Raw genomic sequence first — 27,566 nt, 5'->3', positions numbered from 1 at the left:
GTCTATGTCTGATATGAGGATAAGGAATAAGATGGGGGCGAGTACTGTGCCTTGTGGAACAGAGCTCTTCACTATGGCAGCCTCCGATTTAACTCTGTTGACCACTACTCTTTGTGTTCGATTTGTTAGGAAGTTGAAGATCCATCTCCCCACTTTCCCAGTTATTCCTTTAGCACGTATTTTATGGGCTATTACGCCATGATCGCATTTGTCAAATGCTTTTGCAAAGTCTGTGTATATTACATCTGCATTCTGATTTTCTTCCAGTGCATCCAAGGCCATGTCATAGTGATCCAGTAGTTGTGAGAGGCAGGAGCGACCTGCCCTGAACCCATATATATATATATATATAATATATATATATATATATATATATATATATATATATATATATATATATATATATATATATATATATAATATAAACTTACCATACACACTGAAGGTGTGTGTGTATGGGAAGTTGATAATGTAGAAGTGTCATGGTGACAGCTTGAAAAGAAAATTGTCGTAATAGTACCACTTGCAGATGTGCACAGATAAATTGCAGGTGAAATGCCCACGATTAAAAATGGATTAATTAAATGTTCGAAATTGGTGAAAGTATGAAAAATGCTTTTTTTTGTTTTTTTCAAAATTTTCCTTGTTTTTTTTTTTCCAGGAAAACCCCAATTTGTAATTGAAGTACAATTTCTTGTATAATATCAGAAAGGAATTTTTATTTGTCAATACTTTTATTCCATCCCACTTAATTCTTGGACTGTTGAAATTAAATTTGCAGAATCTCCCTTTCCGTTGCTTAAGAGGTTGTTTATATGGAGTTCACTGAGGTTGTTTATATGGAGTTCACTGAGGTTGTTTATATGGAGTTCACTGAGGTTGTTTATATGGAGTTCACTGAGGTTGTTTATATGGAGTTCACTGAGGTTGTTTATATGGAGTTCACTGAGGTTGTTTATATGGAGTTCACTGAGGTTGTTTATATGGAGTTCACTGAGGTTGTTTATATGGAGTTCACTGAGGTTGTTTATATGGAGTTCACTGAGGTTGTTTATATGGAGTTCACTGAGGTTGTTTATATGGAGTTCACTGAGGTTGTTTATATGGAGTTCACTGAGGTTGTTTATATGGAGTTCACTGAGGTTGTTTATATGGAGTTCACTGAGGTTGTTTATATGGAGTTCACTGAGGTTGTTTATATGGAGTTCATTGAGGTTGTTTATATGGAGTTCACTGAGGTTGTTTATATGGAGTTCACTGAGGTTGTTTATATGGAGTTCACTGAGGTTGTTTATATGGAGTTCACTGAGGTTGTTTATATGGAGTTCATTGAGGTTGTTTATATGGAGTTCACTGAGGTTGTTTATATGGAGTTCACTGAGGTTGTTTATATGGAGTTCACTGAGGTTGTTTATATGGAATTCACTGAGGTTGTTTATATGGAGTTCACTGAGGTTATTCGTTGCAGCTCCTCACGGGAGGCTGGTAAGTCAAAGGCCGCGCATCGCGTTGTTTTGCTGATAGCAAAAGAGTTTGAATAAAATATTAAATCAAGACAGAAATTGCGACGCTATATTCGTAATTTGACAGATTTAGAGTAAAAGATAATACGTGAAAACTGGTTTGGTCATCAAGCTGTAAAGGAATGGAACAATTGCCAAGTTGCTTCGTTGAAGTAAATACCTTTGAAATATATTGTGAGTGTTGGTAATACCTGCCTCGTTGAGCCAGTACTACGTGCGGCTAGCAGTAATAGCCTGGTTGATCAGGCCCTGATCCCCCGGGAGGCCTGGTCGTGGACCGGGCCGCGGGGGCGTTGATCCCCGGAATACCCTCCAGGTAGACTCCAGGTAGGTAGTATATACTGTGATACGTTGTTAGGGTGATTAGAACGGCACAGATATGTTGCAGCAGAATCACCAGGACACGTGATGTGTGAGACAGCTGGATCTTGAGGAGGTTGCAGGAGCAGTGCAGCGATCATCTCACATTGTTATTCCGAAGTCTTTTACCTGTTTCTTAAGAGGTGCGTGAGTTTCCAGAGGACAATTGTGTTGTAGAGGTCTGAGCACGGCTCTACATCTTCTGTGTGTTATTTTACAGGGAGTTCTAAACATACAGCGCTTGGAGACATAGGAGGCAATCAGACGTTGAAGTAGCAGCAGGAGGAGTATCAGCAGGGCTGTGTTCCCAGAGTTCCTCCTGCTCCCCTTGCAAGTTTCGCACCATTATGGAAATGCCTCACCGGGAGATGTGCTGAGATGTTTTTAATGGAGTAGATCACGCTGAGGGATTCTTGCTAGTTTGAGTGTTTGTGTTGCTCGTCGTGTGATTACTGGTGTTGCTTGAGGAGATGCTTCGTGTGGTGGTGGTTGTAGCTGCGGTAATTTGAGTGTGCGGTGAGAGAAGTATACGAGAATGGACGAAACACACCGAGAGAAATTCAACAAGTGCCAGTAGGACAGTGATGAGAGGGGAGTTAGCCAGCCAGCCACGCGTCCACTGCCAGAATTTATCGTCAGAAGTTCCTCTCACCTTCATACATTCGCTGGTGTTTTTGTGTTAAACGATACATTTCCTGATTGTGAAGTACGATGAAAGTGTGGAGAGGACAGGAGGGAGGGAGGCGGGGTATTCAAGTTAGGGGTAGAGTGCGGGGAGAGGACAGTTTTAGCGAGTGGCTGCTGCTTGTGGTGGTGGCGGTGGCAAAGAATGAGTCAGTAGTGTGGTGGAGGCCGCGGGGCGGCGTGGTGCGGCGCGGTGCTGGTGAGGACCTCTGCTCACTCCAGCATACTGTCACAACAATAACAGTTACCGGGCCACACACGCCCAATAACTTAACTGTTATTCTCAAGAAGAATCACATTCTAATGTACTAGTATACAGAGACTGTTTGTGTGGACATAACACTTATTTTGTAATTGAACTAGGCTCTTAACTGTCAAGTGACAGTCTTTTCTTAAGTTAAAGTGTTGTCATGTGGATATCTACAAGTGGAAGGCCTTTAAGTGAAGGCACTTACAAGTAAGAGAAGCTATAAGTGCAGGTATTTAGCAAGAGGAAAGATGAGTGATGCTGGAGGCGAGATTGTCGTGTTGTGGCAGGATGCTGTTGTCATCACAAGTCTAATTCGTGAGGAATCTATAGTGAAATGTGATGCACAGAGGTGCTTTGGGAAACATGTAGTGAAGAGTGGTGTACAGAGATGCCCTGTATATGCTACAAACCTCCAGAGACTATCATAGCACAGAGGTGCCTTGGGCAACATGTAGTGAAGACAGGTGTACATTTACAAAGGTACCTAGGCTCCCATGTTAATTGTGGGTACCAGTTGCGGTAGGTGTTAAGAATGGTATCAAGTGGGTGGGGAAGGTTGTATGAGTTATCCAAGGTGCCACCTGTAATAATAAATTGTTAGGACGTTGTTAGTGATACTAGAAGCAGTCCCATAAATGGCAGTTGTCATGACAGGATGAATACAGGTACCATCAGTGGCAGGAGCAACACAGGTACCATTAACAAGTGCCACCAGTGATAGGTGGTGTACAGGTGTCATTAGTGACAAGTAGTGTTATCAGTGACAGGTGATGTACAGGTGCCATCAGCACACGTGAACAAGTGTTATCAGTGACAAGTGATGTACAGGTGTCATTGGCATGTGGTGTACAGGTGTCATCAGTAACAGGTGGTGTACATGTATCGTCAGTGATAGATGGCGTACAGGTATCTTCAGTGATAGATTGTGTACTGGAATCTTCAGTGATAGATAGTGTACTGATATCTACAGTGATAGATGGTGTACTGGTTATCTTCATTGATAGATGGTGTACATGTGTTATCAGTGACGGAAGACAGATGGCGTGCACCATCATTCACCCTCTTCCCTATCCTATACATATTCCACGACCACCCATTAACCTTCACATGCATCAACACTGGTGCTTTGTTCATTCATTTTCACTTTTCTGTTTTAATCACCTGTTACGTATTTTAATTGCCTGTTATATATTCCATCTTATTACGTAGTAGCAGATTTCTGGGACTCTCGGTGTTTATATTTGAGCTGTATAGCCCTTGTGGCTTAGCGCTTCTTTTTGATTATAATAATAATCGGTGTTTATATTTGAACTGTTCAAAGGTTTTACCGACCTTTCTTTTGGTCGCTTATTGATTACAATTTACCTAAGAATAAAATAATCGAGGAACACTGCATTTGGCAGGTGCTACTCACTCGACCGAGTGTGTGGCCTGGTAGGCAACGCTTGCCCTTCACACACTGAGTATCCGTGGTTCGATTCACGGCAAGGATGAAAACATTGAGCGAGTTTCCTTTCGCCTGTTGTCACGTTCACCTAGTAAGCAAATAGGTACACCTGGGTGTTAGTCGACTGATGTGGGTCGCATCCTGGGGGGACAAGATTTAAGGACCCAAATGGAAATCAGACAGTCCTGTATGACGCACTGACTATCTTGAGTTATCCTGGGTGGTTTACCCTTCGGGGTTAAAAATCCGAACAAAATTTTCTTTCTCTTACTTTGTGTAACTTCAAAAATAGGTTTTGACAGGTACAAGAGTGGGAGTGGGTGGACGTGGGTAGGACCTACTTAGCTTTAATGTTTTGTTCCCATTCATATATTTTTCCTTATCTTTTTGTTCATGCTACCTAAGGTATTTGTTTTAATGACACTACTTGGCACTTTATTCCACTCACCGGCAACTCTGTTTCCTATATCCCTTCTAAACCCGAGTTTATCCAACTTGAATCCATTGTTTGTGTTTTTTCTTGGTTAGATATTCCCAGCATTTCTGTATTCCGTTTTAAACTCGTTTCAAACATATTTACCCTCCATTCTGCGTCTTTCACAAGAGTGTAGGTTCAGCGCTCTCATTCTACGACAAGAAATATTTCTGATATAGTAATTAACCTATCCATTCTTCTTTGTTTTCTAAGGCATGTATATCCATTCTGTTGTAAGAAGAATGATCTTACAACCTTGGAGCTTCTGTTTTTTATACATCTTGATATAAATTCAGGCTGCCTATTAACCGTATCACGGAAATTTAGGACTGCTGTCTAATCAGGATTCCAAGTCCTTTTATTACATTCGATATGTTCATGTTAAACATTAGCTTATAGGTAACGTATATCAATACCACAAAGAACTTACTCCAGATATCAGTTACTGACATGCGCTAGAAACATCTGTTAATCAACATAGCTGACAGGGTAATGCTGTCGATAGTGTATATAGTGTATTATGAAGCCAGCAGTGTGAGTGAGCAAGGTTCACGGCGGGGGTTGCCAGAACCATTACAGGTACCCTCAGGTAACTCCCGGGGGTCGTGACCCGAGATTACCAGCTGCTCAGGGGCGAATTTTTTTTTCACTCTAAGACTCTGTTAATTGACTCATTAGGGGAGATTACTCAAGGTTACTTTTTTGCTAAGGGTCATTCTCAGATTTAACCTTCAATCTGCGTAGTGTTAGCCAGTAGGCCTATGGCTGATTCTTAATGCGCTAAAACCAGCCGTGCATAGAGGAGCAGTGATTTTTTGTGCGTTGAAACCAGTTTGCTTACTGCATTGATCGTCACTCGTGTGTAAGACCCGGGAGGTGAGAGCACAAAAATCTACTTAATGTCTTTTAATTTAACTTAAGTTTGTGACAGATTTAATATTGGGCAGTTATGAAGGAAGACATATAACGAGCGTTTAATTTTCAACGAATTTGGGCTCACTGTTGTGTCCTAGGTGTTTACCCTCCCTTCGTTACCATCCTCCTTGTTTTTTATTTTAGTTATTGAACGCTAAATATACATTTATTTAGGCTAATTAGCGTTAAAGTAAAGTACAGTAAAATTAATCTAAGGTAGAGTGTGTGCAGCACAGCATAGATCGTTCAGAAGTAGACTTGCAAACGCCTTAAAAAACTAACGAATTATTTTGAAGACCAGTTGTGACGGTATATGGCAAAGGTGGCACAGAGTGTCATGGTCGGTGGTGCCATACCTGACACTGCAGGAAGGAGGGCAATGAGCACAGTGGCAGGAGGGGGGGGTGGATGCCGTGGTTCTACACTTGACACAGCAGGGGGGGCATGGGGGGGGGGTTATGGGATGTATGGGTGGTGTGCGTCTGACCAGCAGTGAAACAACAACCTCACTTCCGTGTTTGTCACAAGGTAAACAAATCTATTATTACCGACATTAATTACAGTAATACAGTTTGTAAAGGTGAGCTGCGGAGTAATGCAGGGACAGGCTGCAACACTGGTGGTGGTGGAGGTCCTCTTGTGGGGGAAGAACTGAACTGAAGGGTGGTGGAGGTTCTCTTGTGGGGGAAGAACTGAACTGAAGGGTGGTGGAGGTTCTCTTGTGGGGGAAGAACTGAACTGAAGGGTGGTGGAGGTTCTCTTGTGGGGGAAGAACTGAACTGAAGGGTGGTGGAGGTTCTCTTGTGGGGGAAGAACTGAACTGAAGGGTGGTGGAGGTTCTCTTGTGGGGGAAGAACTGAACTGAAGGGTGGTGGAGGTGCTCTTGTGGGGGAAGAACTGAACTGAAGGGTGGTGGAGGTCCTCTTGTGGGGGAAGAACTGAAGTGAAGGGTGGTGGAGGTCCTCTTGTGGGGGAAGAACTGAAGTGAAGGGTGGTGGAGGTTCTCTTGTGGGGGAAGAACTGAACTGAAGGGTGGTGGAGGTTCTCTTGTGGGGGAAGAACTGAACTGAAGGGTGGTGGAGGTTCTCTTGTGGGGGAAGAACTGAAGTGAAGGGTGGTGGAGGTTCTTGGTGTAAGGGAAGACTCCAGTTCTTTCTTTTAGGAAAATTGGATTCAACAGTAATATGATGTTACGCTGTTCTGTATGATAGTTACACAGTGGGATCTGTTCTGTATGATAGTTACACAGTGGGATCTGTTCTGTATGATAATTACACAGTGGGATCTGTTCTGTATGATAGTTACACAGTGGGATCTGTTCTGTATGATAATTACACAGTGGGATCTGTTCTGTATGATAGTTACACAGTGGGATCTGTTCTGTATGATAGTTACACAGTGGGATCTGTTCTGTATGATAATTACACAGTGGGATCTGTTCTGTATAATAGTTACACAGTGGGATCTGTTCTGTATGATAATTACACAGTGGGATCTGTTCTGTATGATAATTACACAGTGGGATCTGTTCTGTATGATAGTTACACAGTGGGATCTGTTCTGTATGATAGTTACACAGTGGGATCTGTTCTGTATGATAATTACACAGTGGGATCTGTTCTGTATGATAGTTACACAGTGGGATATGTTCTGTATGATAGTTACACAGTGGGATCTGTTCTGTATGATAATTACACAGTGGGATCTGTTCTGTATAATAGTTACACAGTGGGATCTGTTCTGTATGATAATTACACAGTGGGATCTGTTCTGTATGATAATTACACAGTGGGATCTGTTCTGTATGATAGTTACACAGTGGGATCTGTTCTGTATGATAGTTACACAGTGGGATCTGTTCTGTATGATAGTTACACAGTGGGATCTGTTCTGTATGATAGTTACACAGTGGGATCTATTCTGTATGACAGTTACACAGTGGGATCTGTTCTGTATGATAGTTACACAGTGGGATCTGTTCTGTATGATAGTTACACAGTGGGATCTGTTCTGTATGATACACAGTGGGATCTGTTCTGTATAATAGTTACACAGTGGGATCTGTTCTGTATGATAGTTACACAGTGGGAACAAAATTTAGCTGCTTCCCTATCATATTCTGTCACACAGGATGGGTCACATACATGATGTTGAAATCTTTTAGTCTGAGCTGAGAGACTTCAGTACGTCAATGAGGATATAAATATTCGGTTAAAAGTTCGTCAGATGAGGGAGCTTCAAGGGATTCGTTCCAACAGAGCTGGAGTCAATATTACTAAGGAATTACCATCACCCAGGATGACCTGTCCTCATACACGAGATAAAGATAACTTATATGAAGATATCTCCATCACAGAGCAAGACAACAAAATTATATATAGAGCAGAAAAGAAAGTAATGGGAGAAATTTAAAATACATTTTGTATCTAAGAAAACATAAGTACGCAAAACACCCACGGGGGGAGGTGAATGACAACTCTAGGCCTTTCGTGTTGCAGTCAACACATCAGGAGCTTGCAATGTTGCAGGAAAAGGAGAAATTCCAAGCAAATACGTTCAGAGGGAGTAAGCAAAGACGCTTCCTCTGAACGTGTTTGCTTGGAATTTCTCCTTTTTTCTGCAAAACTGCAAGCTCTTGAAAGGCTTAGAGTTGTCATTCAGCTTCCCCGTTGTTGTTTTCCATTTTGTATCGTTTGTTCGCTATTATTGCATAATACTTAAATACATACAAAAGATGCAAATTCGTTGTTGCAGCAGCCTCTCAACACGTTGAAAGTACATCACATGTCTGACATACTTGTGCTAGTCTGACGACAACCAACCTGAACATTATGCAACAATCAGTAATTCACTTGCACTAAGCAACACCCACTAAATGTAGGCTGCCACAAGTTGGGCAGGGCTGAGATACATTATATTAATTTATCAGAGTGGTGGAGGCAAACACAGCTTCAAGAGTAGGTATGATAAGGCTTAAGAGGTCAGAAATCAGGGATACCGATCAAAGTAATCTATGAGGTGGGGGCCAGGAGCTACATTTCGGCTCCCGCAGACACAACACGCACGCGCGCACACAACCCAGGTGGGTGGGTTCTCCAAGAATCGATACTTAGAGCATTCTTAATATATGCAAATAACCTGCTGGAGGGTATTGAATCGTATGTATCATTGTTAATGACGTAAAGCTAATCAGAAGAACAAAGAAAGAGGTGAGACAGGTTACAGAAAGATTTGGACAAGCTGTAAAGGTACAGCAGTCAAACAAGTGGTAATGGAGAGTAACCCAAATAAGTGTTGCGCATTGGTGATGAGAGAAGACCAGAGACTGGATACAGCTTGGCAAGCGAGAAACTACCAATATCATATAAGGGGAGTCTGATCTGGGGTGATCATTACATCTAACATATCGCCAGAGGGACACTTAAATTGTATAACATCTGAAATATAGGCGAGGTTAGTTAATCTCAAAACTGCCTTTAAACAAATTAATCTTTTAGAACTTTGTACACAGCATATGTCAGGTCTATCATAGAATATGCAGTACCATCATAGAACCTTCACTTGGTGAAGTGTGCATGAAAACTCAAGAAGGTTGAGAGATTTAAAAGCAGACAAGTCCCGGATCTGAGAGGACTGGGTAGTAAGGAGAGAATAAATCTGGCTACTATTGAACAAAGCCTAGGGAAGACATAATTACGGTATACAAGGTACTCAGAAAATTTTATTAAATATAACTGAGGTAATGATAATGGTGGCAGTGTTTGTGTGGGGAGGCTGATGTAGTGGGTGGTGGCTGAGAGTTGGGGTGAGGGGGTTGGAGTATTGGGTGGCACAAGACCCACCTGGTGTGGGGCATCAGGTGAAGGCTCTGGTGTTCCCACCAGGCGTGTCTCAGAGTATCTTCAACCATGATCATGTGTGTCCTCACTGACCTTAGCCAGTCTCACCTCTTATCACTCGTCATCGCCTTTATCTTATATTCCATTTATTGATAGACGACAATCTGATCTAGCCTAACGTAACTTTAAAAGCATATATCGAGAAATTTGTTGAAAACTCTATGTGAGAAACCCACATAGAATTTGCGAGTATGGGTTGACCACCACCAGCACAGTTCCTATAGGGTGAGTGATGGGGATTCCCATGATCTTCGCCAATGTTACTCTTGTTGATATCATGAGGTCGACAAGGCTGGCTCAAAAAAAATCTCCCCCTCCCATTCACCCCACCATAGACCACTGGAAGGCTCGTCTCTCCACCATAAGATCACTGGGAGGCTCATCTTCTCCCCACACAGAGACCGCTGGCTTATGAGGCTTGCCTCTTCCCTCCTCCCTACACCATAAACCCCACCTTTACATTATCATTAAATCATGCTGATGTAAACATAAGCTTCGTAATCCTGTGCAAGGAATCCGGGTGTCCTTATCTGTAACTAAGACTAGGTGATGTCAGGCGGCCTGCTTTGTCTACTGCCACGAAATACTTAGTTTTTATCGTGTAAGTTAAACTCTTTCTTTCTTTTCCCTCTCCTCCCTTTCCTTCACTCAATCTCCTCTATTCTTCCTCTCCTCTCTTTTCCCTATACTTTATGTGGATAGATATAAAGGAATCGATTAATAACCACAACTTCTTATGCCATTTCTTAGGGAAAGAAAGTTAGTCGGTAACACGCACACCTTGCTTCCCCTCCTCCTACCACACCTACACGTCTCTTCCTACCTGCACGTCTTCCCCACATTTGTACGTCTTTCCCCACCTGCACGCCTCTTCCCTTACCTACACGCCTTTCCCCCAACCTGCTCGTCTCTTCCTACCTACACGTCTCTCCCTCCACCATATGTTTTAGAAGAAGCTTTCATTGAGGCAACGTTTCACTCAGTGAAGGAGTTTACCTAATTAAGACTTGAAGCTCTACACAGCGAAACGTTGTCCCAGTACAAACTAGTTTGGGCAATGTGTGTTTTATCTTCATTATTGTCGGCGGTACGACATTTGGACCCTTCTTCCTACCACACAAGTGACTTTTCCTCTCCCTACATAGCACACACACAACTTATCTCACCGCACACAACACCTACACGTGTAACTCTCCACCCAGCACGTACAAACATGTGGTCTCTAACCGCACTTAAGATTCGCCACAAAACACACACACACACACACACACACACACACACACACACACACACACACACACACACACACACACACACACACACACACACACACACACACACACACACACACCACACTTACCACACTTATATATATGAGTATCCCCCCACACATATTAAAAATAACATAAAACATTAATGGAGGCAATAATGAATGTAATTTTCCCTTTGGGATACCAGATGATAAAAGAGATAACAGAGAGGGTGGGGTAGCTTCATTAATTAGACAACAGTGTCATTTAAAAAAAAAGGTTTACATATTACATTTTAAGATTAATAGCAGGAATAATAAAAGTCGTAGTAGCAGCAATATATAATTCCTCAACAATTATAAAAAATGACAAGAGTACAAGTACAATATTGAAGCCGCCATGAGCATCGTGGAGAGGGCAGCACTAGCAGCTAGTAGAAGGAAAGTTAAAACTTCTGATGCTACGAAACTTCAACCAGAGAGAGAGAGAGAGGCTGGGAGACAAGGAACCCGCATGGTGAAGAAGGGACAAGAACAGTGTCAAAAAAATTCCCTTGTCCAAGATGTGTAAAAACCATCAATGATGGTTGAAGAACCATCAAGATTGAACTTAATGTACAATAGAAGCCACTTAAAGATTCGTCTTGGTGCAAGAGGAGATGATGGAGAAGAGAAACCCATGGTTCAAGAAAAAATGCAAGGAAGTCGAAAACTAAAAGGAAGAGAGCATGGGAAATGTGTAGAACGAAATATATGGAGAGAACCGAGAACATTACACAGTGGATGGGAAAGACAAACTAAAAAATCTATAAAGATGTACGAAAACAACATGAAGATAGCATGGCAGCTACTGCTAAAGACCAATCCAAACAATGGCAACAGCAGCAGCAGAAAACAAACTCTAGATAATTAGGTAATCAGACTGAAAAAAAGGAGTAAGAGGGGAGAATCAGAGGGTGATAAGGAAATAAGTAACGATTCGTTAGAAGATTACAGAGAGTATTCACAAAGGAAAGAGGGCAGCTACCTGACATGACGAAGGAGAGGCCTTGTCATGTCATCCACACAGCTGCAACCTAAGCCGTCAAACAAAAGAAATTGAAAAACTCGACACATGCAAGGCAATCGAAGCAGATCCAGTCTCAGCAAGGACAGATACTGAAGAAGAGACTGTTGAGTACATTAGGCTGGATCTGCAACAAATCGCTTAGTGCTGTCTGCTCCGTCTAGCGCGTACAATGCCTACACTTTAAAGGAGGGGTCTAGGATATTGGCAGTTTGGAGGGACATCTAAACTCTCGTATCTGAGCGCCTCTGTAAAGACAGTGATTATGTGTGAATGATGGCACCGAGACAAGGTGAATGGGTCACCCTTCCTCAGTGGGAAACTGCCGACGTGTTAAAAAAGTAATAAAAGCAAGAAAAAAAATCATTGGAAAGGAGAACCGCCAGAAAACTAGAAAATTGCAAATATTTTAACATTGATGTTACGGTGAAGCAGGCAAAAGTTGACTTAACTAGAGAACAGCATTATTGTAACCATCAAACTCGCACATGTGAAATGGATTACAATATGAGCTTCGTTACTAGGTAATATAATGGAATATATCCAGTGTTGGTGCGGGTTCAAACCCCACCCGTGGTATAGGTTTTTTTTTTTTGGGGGGGGGGGGTGAATGCTGAGTAAAATGTTGGAGACAATAGTTGTGGTGGGGCTGATGGTGAGGGTTTGAGGGTAATAGTGGTGCTTTGATGGTGTTGGAACTTTAGGAATGATGGTGTTGGAAGTTTAGGAGTGATGGCGCTTTGTGGGTGATGATTTTCTTTGGGGTGATGTTGGTGCTCAGGGAAAGGGTGGGGTTCTCTACAACAGCAACGACTTGGCTGACCAGGCAAGCACCAGACAATCTTGATCCATGGCTGATCTCCAGGATCGAAAAAAACTCGAAACTTGTCAAAGGTACAGTAGGTTCACATGTTCGTAAGGGATATTTTCACCATAAACCCCAGCTAACAGAGCGCACAAGAAAGCTTGACATTTGCAAGTATGCCTAATTTGATGTAAATAATAATGTAATTAATTATTTCAGTACAATAGTTAATGTGTGTCTTGCTCTGGGAGTTAACGAGTCAAGAACTCTCAAAGTAACAGTACCGTAGTTTTCCATACAGACAGTAACAGTACCGTAGTTTTCCATACAGACAGTAACAGTACCGTAGTTTTCCATACAGACAGTAACAGTACCGTAGTTTTCCATACAGACAGTAACAGTACCGTAGTTTTCCATACAGACAGTAACAGTACCGTAGTTTTCCATACAGACAGTAACAGTACCATTGTTTTCCATACAGACAGTAACAGTACCGTAGTTTTCCATACAGACAGTAACAGTACCGTAGTTTTCCATACAGACAGTAACAGTACCGTAGTTTTCCATACAGACAGTAACAGTACCGTAGTTTTCCATACAGACAGTAACAGTACCGTAGTTTTCCATACAGACAGTAACAGTACCGTAGTTTTCCATACAGACAGTAACAGTACCGTAGTTTTTCCATACAGACAGTAACAGTACCGTAGTTTTCCATACAGACAGTAACAGTACCGTAGTTTTCCATACAGACAGTAACAGTACCGTAGTTTTCCATACAGACAGTAACAGTACCGTAGTTTTCCATACAGACAGTAACAGTACCGTTGTTTTCCATACAGACAGTAACAGTACCGTAGTTTTCCATAGACAGTAACAGTACCGTAGTTTTCCATACAGACAGTAACAGTACCGTAGTTTTCCATACAGACAGTAACAGTACCGTAGTTTTCCATACAGACAGTAACAGTACCGTAGTTTTCCATACAGACAGTAACAGTACCGTAGTTTTCCATACAGACAGTAACAGTACCGTAGTTTTCCATACAGACAGTAACAGTACCGTAGTTTTCCATACAGACAGTAACAGTACCGTAGTTTTCCATACAGACAGTAACAGTACCGTAGTTTTCCATACAGACAGTAACAGTACCGTAGTTTTTCCATACAGACAGTAACAGTACCGTAGTTTTCCATACAGACAGTAACAGTACCGTAGTTTTCCATACAGACAGTAACAGTACCGTAGTTTTCCATACAGACAGTAACAGTACCGTAGTTTTCCATACAGACAGTAACAGTACCGTTGTTTTCCATACAGACAGTAACAGTACCGTTGTTTTCCATACAGACAGTAACAGTACCGTAGTTTTCCATACAGACAGTAACAGTACCGTAGTTTTCCATACAGACAGTAACAGTACCGTAGTTTTCCATACAGTAACAGTACCGTAGTTTTCCATACAGACAGTAACAGTACCGTTGTTTTCCATACAGACAGTAACAGTACCGTAGTTTTCCATACAGACAATAACAGTACCGTTGTTTTCCATACAGACAGTAACAGTACCGTAGTTTTCCATACAGACAGTAACAGTACCGTTGTTTTCCATACAGACAGTAACAGTCCCGTAGTTTTTCATACAGAGAGTAACAGTACCGTAGTTTTCCATACAGAGAGTAACAGTACCGTTGTTTTCCATACAGACAGTAACAGTACCGTAGTTTTCCATACAGACAGTAACAGTACCGTAGTTTTCCATACAGACAGTAACAGTACCGTAGTTTTCCATACAGACAGTAACAGTACCGTAGTTTTCCATACAGACAATAACAGTACCGTTGTTTTCCATACAGACAGTAACAGTACCGTAGTTTTCCATACAGACAGTAACAGTACTGTAGTTTTCCATACAGACAGTAACAGTACCGTAGTTTTCCATACAGACAGTAACAGTACCGTTGTTTTCCATACAGACAGTAACAGTACCGTAGTTTTCCATACAGACAGTAACAGTACCGTAGTTTTCCATACAGACAGTAACAGTACCGTAGTTTTTCATACAGACAGTAACAGTATCGTAGTTTTCCTTACAAAAATATAATATGCAAACGAGAAGTGTTTCGGATATTGGAAATATTTTTTATTTCGAAATTTAAAATTAAATTTAATGTTCAATTTACTTCAGATTCAATTTTTATTACATAATAAAATTAAAGTAACAATAATAATGTATATTTTTGAGCAGTGTTAGATTATTATTATCAGTGGGGAAGTAATAAATCCGTAGGGGTCATGTATTATAAAATTCACGGAAAGCTCTAAACTGGTAAGGGTCATACATCCTCTGAGGAATGAGAAATTCAGGGTTGATATAAAGAAAGACTAGCTCCACTTTCTTGGATCAAGATCCTTTTAGCATTAAAGCACCGTCGCTGATAGGCGAGTAATGCAAGAGAGCTGTTGAAGATACTGCTGTCAGTGTTAGAACTGTGACTGCCTGCTGTTGCTGATGCTGCTGCTGGTAGTGGACGTGGGTCAGTGTTAAGAACCGTGGTTGCTTGCTGCTGCTGGTATTGGATTTAGGTCTGTGTAAGAACCGTGGTTGCCTGCTGCTGGTGGTATTGGATTTAGGTCTGTGTAAGAATCGTGGTTGCCTGCTGCTGGTGGTATTGGATTTAGGTCTGTGTAAGAATCGTGGTTGCCTGCTGCTGGTGGTATTGGATTTAGGTCTGTGTAAGAATCGTGGTTGCCTGCTGCTACTGACAGTGCAGGTAGCTCTGAGCTACACTCTACATGATACAAGGTAAAATAGTGTTTTGTGAATCCAAGCATTGAGTGTTGGAGTGTTGTGATGGAATAGCATGCAGCCTAGGACAGAATAAGCCAAGTAGTCGTGCTGGATGTATGTAAAACAAGTTTTGTCTCTCCCAACATGGCTAAACTTTCACACAGGTCAATAATGTAATATAAAGTGTATTGATCGACGCGGGGGAGGGAAATGATGGAGGATGGGAAGGGTGGGGGTGACGTAGGAGGGTGTAGGGAGGGAGGGAAAGGGGGGTAAGTACTAGGGAGGGACAACGAAAAAATCTAACGAACGCATAGAAGGATGGGGACAGAGGGAGAAAGGCACAAATAGGGAAGGTAGGGGAGATAATATTGGTAGAACGGACGGAGGGGAGAGAGAACGGCTAGGTTGTATGGTGGAGATCTTTGTCACCCTAGTTACCTAGTAGGTTGATAGACAGCAATCAGTTGGTTGTGAAATAGAAACCTTTTAAATGTTTTGCACTTTGGCAGGTTTACTTGTTTGTTTGTATCTCGTGTATATGTAAGATGACAGGTAAATCTTACAAACTTCTAATTATATTCACTATACACATACCTTTACTTTCTCATGTGCTTCTTAATAGTTTTTAAATCGTTTCTTTCCTTTCCAAACTTAAGGGCCTGGTCTGAGACCGGGCTGTGGGGAAGATAATCTCAGAACCACTAACAGATATATCCCAGCTCACACTCTTATATCTCTGGCTTCTACCCTCCTTGTTTTGTTCATTACAAATTACCGCCTAACATTTGCTCGTTCATGTAACGTGAGTTTAGTGTTTTCTTACGGCTGGTGCGGGCATGGGTACTAAAGCAATATGTAGCCAGTGATGGCATGGGTAATGAAACAACATAGGGTTGGTGTGGGCATGGGCATGGGACATGGATCCAAATCAGTGCCTTGAAAGGATCAACTTCCTGGCAGCCGAAGCATGTTCTAGGCATATTCCCCTAAGAAAGAAGAAGAGCAGGAGTAAACCGGAGAGAGAAAGACGCTCCCTCTACAGAAGACGACGAAGAGTCACTGAGCTCCTCAGGAGTGCTAGAATATCTGATACACGAAAGGAGGCGCTGACCAGGGAAGTGGAAACTATCGAACTTAAGTTAAATGACTCTTACAGGAACCAGGAGAGGCAGGAGGAGCTTAAAGCTATTAGTGAAATTGAAAGAAATTCAATATATTTCTTTTCATATGCCAAAAACAAGGCAAATACCACAACTAGTATCGGGCCCTTACTCAGACAGGATGGGACTTACACAGATGACAACAAGGAAATGAGTGAAATATTGAAATCCCAGTACGACTCTGTGTTTAGTGAACCACTAATCGGTCTGAGGATCGACGACCCAAATGATTTCTTCATGAATGAACCTCAAAACTCCATAAATGTATGCCAGATTTCCGACATTACCCTAACTCCGATAGATTTCGAAAAAGCCATTGACAACATGCCTATGCAGTCAGCCCCGGGCCCAGACTCGTGGAACTCTGTTTTCATTAAGAACTGCAAGAAACCCCTCTCACGTGCCCTAAGTACACTATGGAGGAAGAGCTTGGACATGGGTGAAATTCCACAGTCACTTAAAACAACGGATATTGCCCCACTCCATAAAGGTGGCAGCAAAGCATTAGCTAAGAACTATAGACCAATAGCTCTGACGTCCCACATCATAAAAATCTTTGAAAGAGTGCTAAGAAGCAGGATTGCAAATCACCTGGATTCCCAAAATCTGCACAATCCAGGGCAACCTGGGTTCAGGGCAGGTCGCTCCTGCCTCTCACAACTACTGGATCACTATGACATGGCCTTGGATGCACTGGAAGAAAATCAGAATACAGATGTAATATACACAGACTTTGCAAAAGCATTTGACAAATGCGATCATGGCGTAATAGCCCATAAAATACGTGCTAAAGGAATAACTGGGAAAGTGGGGAGATGGATCTTCAACTTCCTAACAAATCGAACACAAAGAGTAGTGGTCAACAGAGTTAAATCGGAGGTTGCCATAGTGAAGAGCTCTGTTCCACAAGGCACAGTACTCGCCCCATCTTATTCCTTATCCTCATATCAGACATAGACAGAGATATACACCACAGCACCGTATCATCTTTTGCGGATGATACTAGGATCTGCAGGAGGCTGTCATCTGCTGAGGACGCGGTTAACCTCCAAACAAAGTTTTCCAGTGGGCAACGGTAAACAATATGATGTTCAATGAGGACAAATTCCAACTACTCCGTTATGGAAAACTGGAGGAAATAATAACTAGAACAGAGTATACTACAGACTCTGGCCATACAATAGAGCGGAAAAATAATGTAAGGGACCTGGGAGTAGTAATGTCTGAGGATCTCACTTTCAAGGATCACAACAGTGCCACGATCGCACGTGCAAAGAAAATGATAGGATGGATAATGAGAACTTTCAAAACGAGAGATGCCAAGCCAATGATGATCCTTTTCAAATCACTTGTTCTCTCTAGGCTGGAATACTGCTGTACATTAACATCTCCATTCAAAGTAGGTGAAATCGCAGATCTAGAGAGTGTACAGAGATTCTTTACTGCACGTATAAGTTCTGTCAAGCACCTTAACTACTGGGAACGCTTGGAAGCACTTGACTTGTACTCGTTGGAACGCAGGAGGGATGGATATATCATAATCTACACTTGGAAAATCTTGGAAGGAATGGTCCCAAATCTGCACACAGAAATCACTTCCTACGAAAGTAAAAGACTGGGCAGGCGATGCAAAATGCCCCCAATAAAAAGTAGGGGGGCCATTGGTACACTAAGGGAAAACACCATAAGTGTCCGGGGCCCAAGACTGTTCAACAGCCTCCCATCAAGCATTAGGGGAATTGCCAATAAGCCCCTGGCTGCCTTCAAGAGAGAGCTGGACAGATACCTAAATTCAGTGCCGGATCAGCCGGGCTGTGGCTCGTACGTTGGACTGCGTGCGGCCAGCAGTAACAGCCTAGTTGATCAGGCCCTGATCCATCGGGAGGCCTGGTCATGGACCGGGCCGCGGGGGCGTTGATCCCCGGAATAACCTCCAGGTAACCAGGTATGGGTACTGAAACAACATGAGGTTGGTGTGGGCGTGGGCACTGAGACAACATGGGGGTAGAGAGGCCGACTAATCATTTGCTTTGGCGAAATCAGCTTTACGTCCACACTCCCCGCAACAGAACCCCCACGGGTGTTATCGGCACTTTAACACCTGTTCGTGAATCGCTGGAAATCAGTTTGGCAGCCTCGACCGCATACCTATCTTCTACCGCTCTAAATCCTTGTTGCTAGGTATCCCAGCCAAAGGGATATGGTGTTCGCAGTTCTCACCTAGTTATTTTTCCTTCACTTTTGGTTTTCTTTAGATAAATTAAGACTGCTTCAGTGTGAACGCTCTTCACTACTGATACGAAGGTTCGTAGAGTACTCGAGTCACGTAGCTCTGATAGAGGACTTGAGAGTCAGTTTAATGTATTTATGGTAACTCTGAAGTAGCATTTAATAGGCACAACTACACCTATGCTCACCACCACCTTCCCTCGTCCCTCCACACACGTCTCATCTGGTCTTCCCTTTAAATGCGTGACTTTGAGGTCTTTTGCCCGTCAGTCTTTGGTAATTTTAGGAGTGCTTATGTTTTTTTCTCATTTTAAAAAAAGATCGTACAACATTGTTTGCTTTGTTTTCACGGTTTGTCTATACTACTGAATACTTTTTCTTTAAACTGACCAATCTTTTGAAAACGTACATAACTGCAACTCATTTTTTATTATGATTAGGTAGAAGGCAGAAAGTGTAAAGAAGATATTGTTCTGTAGTACTTGAAGACAGCGAACCAAAATTATAAGGCAGTATAATTCTTTTTTTCAAATATTTGAAAATGTTAGCACCATTAAAAGTTCTGAAAATTGGCTGCGAGTCACAATTTCTGGTTGTCCTGCCTGAGGAACGAGTGAAGTGAGTTTGGTTAAGCTCTGCTCGTTCGCTGCTAATTCAGAGAGCCGAGTTGTATCTTGTTTGATCTCACGGTAATAAAATTTGTCTAGTATTGATCTCGCCTTCACGGAGATAATAAAACAGATGGCAGTAAAGATACACAGGTGTTGCACATGTGTCTTGCTCATTTAAACGCATGTGAGCTGTATATTTCCGCCTCACACTGAGAGAAACATCATCATACTGAAGAGGGTCTCAGTGTAAGGAGGGAGTACACATTAATCATCTGTTTCTTTGCCTCCACGTGGTTTTGTTTGTGTCACGAGGAGAGATGTGAAACTGTCAACAATGAGTGTTTGAGGGGTGTGTCTGACACGCCAGAGAGGGCCAGGAGGGATGCAGGGGCATGAAGGAAAAGCAGGGGTGGGAGGGGAATTGGTATGTGAGGGAAATACAGGTGTTTGAGAAGAGGGGAGGCAGAAGTGCAAGGAAAAGGCAGGAGAGTGAGGGGAGGGCACATGAGGGCCCGTGGTAGCCTGTAGGGGGCCGCACCATGGCCAGCGGGTGGCCCCATGGGGGGGGGCCACTCGTCTACGTCTGCCAGAATTCGGAGTCGCGGAAACCCTCCGGGAATTTTAGTATTTATCAGTGACTTTTAAGTTAGAGTAATGGGACTGTAGAAAGTGTTGGGTCATTAATACAAACACCTAGCTGGGTATAACGGGCGGCTGCTGCTGCTGTTTGTTGGCAGGTGTTCTCTGGCATGTCATTGTGGCGGTGTGAAAACACTTCGGGTATTTGTGGTGGGGGTGGAGGTATAGCTGGGTCGGGATACTCAACCCTGGCGGCAAACACCGTAGGCTTACACCGCCTCCTCTTTCACCTCTTACGCGGTGACTCGTGTGTACCACTTAGGCAGGTTAAACTATATCAGTCGCCCTTTCTAAACATCAAAGATTATTATCTCTGCGTCATCTATAGTTTGTTGGCTCCGACAACAGTTTCAATATCACTGCCAAGACATTCTTAATTTGTACGCCCACACGAGTCTACTAAATATTTAACACTTTACATCTGTCATAAGGAATTAAACTATAAATGAGAGAGGACTGATGGTGTCACACGATGACTCAGAGGAAAGGTGAGAGAGGAGGAGGAACAGGTGGGGTACAGTGTGAGTATGAAAAATTGAAGAATAACTGGCTGTTACCTTATGTAGTAAGATGGTTAAGAGAATAAGAGAGGTAGAGAAGGGAAGAACACAATTAGGTAAGGATTCCTATTAATAAAGCTTCTCAGAGTATTGTGGGATGAGAGGGAGGGTCCACTATACTGAATTATAATTCCATAACAGCACTGGGCTCTCGGCAGTTTGGCTACAACGTATCTGTGCATGTTAGGTATAAAGAGCTCTACTACAATGTAGATAGGTTGCAAGAGCGATATTAAAGCAACAAATATTTTGCTGCACCATCATCTAGTGAGGAACAGGTGTTATGTATGCTAGGCAGGAGTTGACAGGGTCAGCAGAAGATGGTAGACTCAGCAGGAGATGACAGGGCTAGCAGAAGGTGGCAGGGCAGCAGACGGTAGAGCCAGCAGAAGAAAACTGAATCAGCAAAAGACGGCAGGGGTAGCAGATGACAGAACCAACAGAAGGGGGTAGGGCCGCAGGGAAATTTGGTCATCGTGCTGTGCTGCTGCTGCTGCTGCTGTGTGGGAGTTTCATGAGTAACGTTTGTGAAATATTTAGGGTGTAAATAAAGAGGGTACTTGCGTCAGTCTCACACACATCTCTAGGGTGTAAAGTGGGGACTTGCGTCATTCGTGCACATCTCTAGGGTGTAAAGTGGGGAGTTGCGTCACTCCCGCGCACATCTTCACACTTCTTCCTTCTCTCTGCAGAAGAACACGTCAACATGGTGGCTTGCCAAGTCATCCCCAGAACGGACGTGAGCCACCATTCCACTGTAAAGCTGTGTGAGGTGTACAGACTCCCTGTGTGTGCAGGCCGCTCCCTAGTGGGCTGTGCCTCCTCTGGCTTTACTGTATGTTGCTCGTGTTAACCAGAGCACTTCCTTCGTTATCTTGTACATTTAGGGACGATACACTAAGTACCTCTGGTACACCGCATGTTGCATACCATGCACTGAATGTCATTTTACTTTGTATACAAGCTGTATGTTTTTTTTGTGATTTTTATTTTACAGAATACTGAATAAATTTTCGGTTCAAGGGCTTTACAAATCCCATAGTCCCCCACCATAGTATATACTCTTTACGCACCCTCTTCTCCATCCCCTCCCTCTTTACCCCCTTACGGCGTAGCTGTCAGAATATTATCTTTAAAGCGTTGTCATGGGTGTGTGCCTGATGCCAGGCCATGCCGGGATGCATGGGGGATAGTATTGCTTCAGCCAGTGTGTGTTTTTCTAACTCAGACTCTGCGTATGGAAACATGTAGACCGCATCTTTATTTGCTTTGACAAACAGAATATTTATTTTGCTGATTTGTTCAATTCATTTAGTGTTAAATGCCTCTGGAGATTTTAACATTTTTTAATGCAGCGAACAATGTGAGAGATGTGCAGCGTGGGAGAGTTGAGAGTCTATTACCCGTGGTGTGTGAAGGGGCGCTGATGGTGGCAGCTACACACCGCTGCAGGATATACACTATTTACCATCTGCTGATTAATGTCGACGAGGACTGGGTATGGGGGGAATATAGTTATTAGTAACTTTTATGGGTAGTTATTGCTGCTTAGTAACCAGCTCCCCGCACGTTGTTGTCTCCTCGTTAGTGGCGGAAATATAAACCCATTACTCACTTTCCGCGTTTCTCTTCACTTTATCAGGCAGTCTTTTTGATCCTTCCCGCCAGGGTCGACATACGTTGTTGGTTATTTATGAGTATTGTTTTATCAGTGTGCAACATATATACAACGTGAGGTATATGTCTCTGAGAATTTACTGTAATCCCTATTTTACAGATTAAATAATTCTTGGTGGTGGTGGACAGGTTTAATGCAGCCTTAAGTTAATGACCTTCGTGTAGCTGATTGGCTTTAAACCCATTAACCAACTATCCAGGGTTAGTTTACTGACATCAACAGCCTAGTTAATGAGGCAGTCACCAGGGAAGCTGGGTGTTTGCCTGGTTTGCCAGGGTAGAATCCTGGAAATCAGTCAGAGTTATGTGTATTAAAGGAAAGTATACACTCCAGCACGACATCTTAGTGTGTTATTTCTCTGGAATATTTAATGTCTCACGTATTTCACGTTGTAGCCTGTTAGTAATATTTCGCCAAAACAATTAAGTAAGATTTGTTGCAGTCAGATAATGGTAATTCTAAGGTGTTGATATCGCCAGTTACGGATCAGCTGGTTGATCTGATATTTACTGTCTTAGTGGCAGTATGTTCAATCACAGGACAATTGGCGTTGTCCATTACTGTCTTTATGACGCTATGTTCGTTCACAGTAACAGTAGAGCTCCCCAGAAATTCACTCCTCGGAGCAGAATTTAAATTTTGTGGAGTCCCATCTTCACAAAACAGTTATTTGTATTAATTTCCAGTGATTGTAGCACACACCGCCTCTTAAATCCCATTCCAGCAGTCAACCCCACAATTTGTGAAGAAATATTTTCTTTCCTTTTTTTTCACAATTTACAAGTGTGTGTGTGTGTGTGTGTGTGTGTGTGTGTGTGTGTGTGTGTGTGTGTGTGTGTGTGTGTGTGCGTGCGCGCGTGCGTGCGCATGTGCGTGTGTGCGCGCGAGTGCGTGCGATTTATCATACATACCGCATGCGCGCGCGCGCGGTATGTATGCTAAATCTTGATTCCGGTGAATGGCTCTTTATCCAAGAAATGAGAGCTGTCTTCCCCATGGATCACACATAATTTTCCTATTATTTCGCAGGCACAGTATGACTGGTATGGGTTTAGCGCTTCCCCTTGAATAAAATAATAGTATTAATTGGGCAAGGGTTTGCCCCACTCCCTCGGTACCCACAACGATGTATTCTAACTTTTACGTCTATGCCACAAAGTTATCATCTACGTCACTTGTTTTCAACGTTACTATTTCAGCTCATTTTTTCTTAATCGTCACCATCTGATCCTTTACTCATTTTTTTCACGTGTCTGTAGCATAATTTCTACTCAGACTTTGTCTTGATGGATGTGTCGTTCTCGATTTGCTTCTCTGCCGCTCTCTGCTTTCAATGATAATTATAGGTTGCAAGTGTTTGTGTGCTAGCGTATTTGCCATTTTATCGATTGTGAGTGTTAAACTGTGTACGAGTGTCTATCTTTTATTGACAAAGAGTGCCCTATAAATATTGCAGCTTGCTTTCCTACTTATCTCTGTGTTCTCCTTCGTGCTTTTCTTGCTTACCTCTTTGTTCTGTCACCATTAGTGCCTCTCCTGCTTACTTTCTTGTTCTTTGTTGTAGTATGATCTTTGTCTTTTGCAGAGTGTCTGGTTGACCCTCTGGCTCTGTTTACTTCCCTTGCATCTAGCCGGGTAGTGATGAGTCTCTCAGTACCAGTAATTTAACTTCACAATTAGAGAAAGTAAAAGAAAAAAGCTCAGTAACGTAAGAATGTGTCTAGCATGAAGGAGACACGCAAAGGGCGGTGTACAACACTGGTGTGGTTGTTGCAAGAACCACCCACCACCCTCCATCAACCACCCAACACCCACCCACCCTCCATCAACTACCCTAAGGCGCTGACCGAAATACTCCAAGCGCTGGAGAAGAGACGCGTCCAGAGTATATACGCAGAAATTAAATTTGCTTTATATGTTAATGAATCTAGGGATCATCGTCCCGGCTGCTCGGTCCTAGACCAAGCCTCCTAAATTGGAAACGAAATGATGAGGGGAAAGTGAAAACTAAAAAAAATTATATATAGAGTTGTGAAGCTTCTGGTCTTAATTATGTCAGTTTTGAAACATTGGGAGAGACGTTCCGTTGAAACACTTCTATTTTGGACCTATGAGGAAGAAGAATTTTTTATGTAGAATAAATTTAACCAAATTCAGACTTATGAAACCTGGATTGTAACTTTTAATATTGTATATAAGGCTTAAGTTGGTTTTGTTTTTTGGTGCATAAAATAGCGTTTTCCCAAATGACCCAAAATTTTAACCATTGCACAACTCAGTATTGGAAAATTTACTTAATATCCCATAGCCGAGCTCAAACACAAGGCACTCAACTCTATATTAGCTAGATAATATTGTCGGGTACTTGTGTCTACTCTTGTCTGTCTTGTCTTATTTCTATATTTGCCAGTTTAAAACAGGAAAGTAAACTGTAAGACTATATTACGTGTAAACTTGTATCTCAGTGTATATACGCAGTTTATTTCAGTACTTAAATTAGGGAATGAACTATTGATGTTAGTGTAGTGGTAAATTATTGCCATAACGACCAGGCTTAACGGATAGGCTTTCAGCCTAGCATACTTAAATGATGCGGAAGAAAAAATATAGGTTCTGTGAGTGTTTGTCAAATGCGGTGGTAATGTTTGCAGATGTTTTGTGGAGGCTTATGTTAGGGATCTACCTGCTTGGATGTTCTGAAGTAGTGTGTCATTAGTGTGCGTTGATGCCATTCAGTGTGTGTGTGTTGTTGATGTGTAGTGTACGTTGTCGGCTGGGTGTGTTCATGACGTGTAGTGTACGTTGTCGGCTGGGTGCGTTCATGACTTGTACTGTACGTTGATGACGATTCACAAGTCACAAATATTCCGGAAACAACTGGGTGTTATCCGTCATCTATATGTTATTGATAATTTTACTACCTCCAATTTTCCTCGTGATAGAAGGAAATTATATAAAATAACGAGCTCAGCTTTTTTTATTTTATAATGAAATTCATTAAATGCTAATCATAGCATATTATTATTATGTTCTGCCCCCTCCCCGCCCAGCTATTGAATGGTACCTCTCCCCCCAGCTACTGAGTGGTTCCCCTCCCCGCCCAGCTATTCAATGGTGCCCCTCCCCCCCAGCTACTGAGTGGTTCCCCCACCCAGCTATTGTATGGTCCCCCTCCTACACAGTGTGTCAATGTTTATGTTATTCTCGGTGGTGCTTCCTGTGTGGGCAGGTGATGGAGACGGCACCCACACTAATGATACCTGCTACCTGCACCACCACCACCACCACCTCCAGCTACCTGTTCCAACATCCATGCCCGCCTCTGAAATGTATTGTCTACATGGTGGTGTGTTCACTCTCAGGATGAGTGTCGCTGCCCAGCAAACTCCACCCTCGGGACAGACTAAAAATCTTCTCAGAATAATGTTCATCACCTTCCCCTGCACCCTCTTCCACAACCAGTGTCTCTCACCTACCACCACTGCCACTTTTAACGCTACCACCACATCTTATCTGTATTATCATCCGTCCCCACTTCCTTCTTGCCACCTTTCTCTTCATACTTCATTCCCTTCGTCGTCCTACGTTGGTCGTTACTTATACTTAATTTGTGTGCTTTATATGCACACTTTTCTGCCCACGCCACACCTCGGAAATAGCACACAAAATGCGTACCAAAATAATAACTGGAAAAATGACCAGACTCATCTTTTAACTTTCCAGAAAATCATACCCTCCAAAAATAATAATCAACACAGTAAAATTAGATGTCTCCATAGAAACAGATGCAAAGGTCGTTTACTGCCCGCATAGAGCCAATAAAACATTTAAACTACTGGGAATACCTCTGAGTTCTGAATATGTATACTTTTTGGAGCTGAGGAGGAAGATATATGATAGTATATAAGTGGAGGGCCTAGTCCCAAACCTACTCACTACCTTAACGTGCTAGAATGAGAAATCTGGGAAATGTAAAGGTAACCCAGGAGAAGCCGTGGGCTCAACAGACGAACACTCAGCATCCGAAGGCCTAGACTAGTCAATATACTAACAGCCAGGTGGACCAGGCGAGCATCAGACAGGCTTGGCCCCAGGGCGGGCTGAGGAAGTAAGAAGACTAGAAACAGGTCACGAGTTTGCCACAGATAAAAGTAAAAAGCTCGTTTCCTTGAGGTACAGTATTACACCTAATTATGTCTCATTCTTGTATCTAACATAACAAAGAAACATATCGAGAATTGTATTGTCGAGTACACACAGGAAATCAAGCCAACAACACTGGCATCTTGTATGAGTGGCATCTTTCATGGACACTGAACATTTAAGTCTATGTAAACCAGGTCATTCAGTGGACCGCAGAAAAAAATATGTTCATTGGACAAATTTGAGCTACTCTGCTATATAACAGTTAAAGAAATGTAAACTTGAACAAACTATAATCGAGGAAAACTTTGTTGCTATCTGCATAGATTTTTTTGCCGGTGTCTTCTTCTTAGGCGACTTTCATAATTATTTTAGTATCGGCCACAAGGAATGATACGAAGCTGTGATTAACGTTTTTATCTATGTCCGCAATGATGATGAGACAGCAAAGGTGCTAGGATCCTGCCTTGGGGTACTGAACTGTCTACTTTACTGAAACCCTACTTTTTTTATTACTAGTATTTTTGAGTTTTATTCGCTAAAAAAATATGTTTCCATACCTTTCCTGTTTTAATTATTGGCCCCCTTTCTTGGACTATCACTCCACGATCACATTTGTCAAATACCTTTATAAAAATCCTTGTAAACCCTTGTAAGCCATAAAATCTTATGTATTGACAAATTATATATGACTGTGTCACGCAGTGCATAGGTTATTTTCATTGATATTTAAATTAATCATTATTTCAAGAAGGTAAAATTTACTTTCTTTGGAACATATTTTTTTGTTATGAAGACATTTATCCTTCCACCCATTGGTAATATATCCATTTAAAGAGGCGTGTGACAGCCGCGAGGATCAGTGGGTTGAGAGCGTGAAGAAGCTGTCACCTCCTGAACATTCACACAAGTGAAACTGTGCATTATAATGGTGCCTTGAAAGGCTGGCCCGCATCTCATCCACGGGGGGTCGCTGTTACAGCCCTCTGTTGCAGCCCTCATATTGCAGCTACCACCAGTGTTTTGTGCTTGACTCACACCAGGATACAGTGCCACCACCTCCCAATACAATAGTTTG

At 42.4% G+C, this 27,566-nt stretch overlaps 1 protein-coding gene across 9 annotated transcripts in view; it reads left to right on the top strand.

The window, feature by feature from the left end:
• LOC128693860 (adenomatous polyposis coli protein-like) overlaps positions 1-27,566 on the top strand; it is a 551,448-nt gene that overhangs the window by 361,870 nt on the left and 162,012 nt on the right. For 2 of the 9 annotated variants that reach the window (XM_070091002.1, XM_070091001.1), the window contains exon 1: positions 2,720-2,766. The exons of 5 other annotated variants lie outside the window; for them this stretch is intronic. The gene's annotated coding sequence lies outside the window, so the exon portion shown is untranslated. Of the gene's footprint in view, positions 1-2,719; positions 2,767-2,854; positions 2,873-27,566 lie in introns of those variants that run through there. 2 more of the 9 variants (XM_070091009.1, XM_070091008.1) reach the window with 2 other exon arrangements.

Source organism: Cherax quadricarinatus, chromosome 33 (genome assembly GCF_038502225.1).
Source record: "Cherax quadricarinatus isolate ZL_2023a chromosome 33, ASM3850222v1, whole genome shotgun sequence".
In the NCBI taxonomy this organism is placed as follows: domain Eukaryota; kingdom Metazoa; phylum Arthropoda; class Malacostraca; order Decapoda; family Parastacidae; genus Cherax; species Cherax quadricarinatus.
Note: the sequence above shows the minus strand (reverse complement) of the source record. Positions and strands in the feature narration are given on the sequence as shown.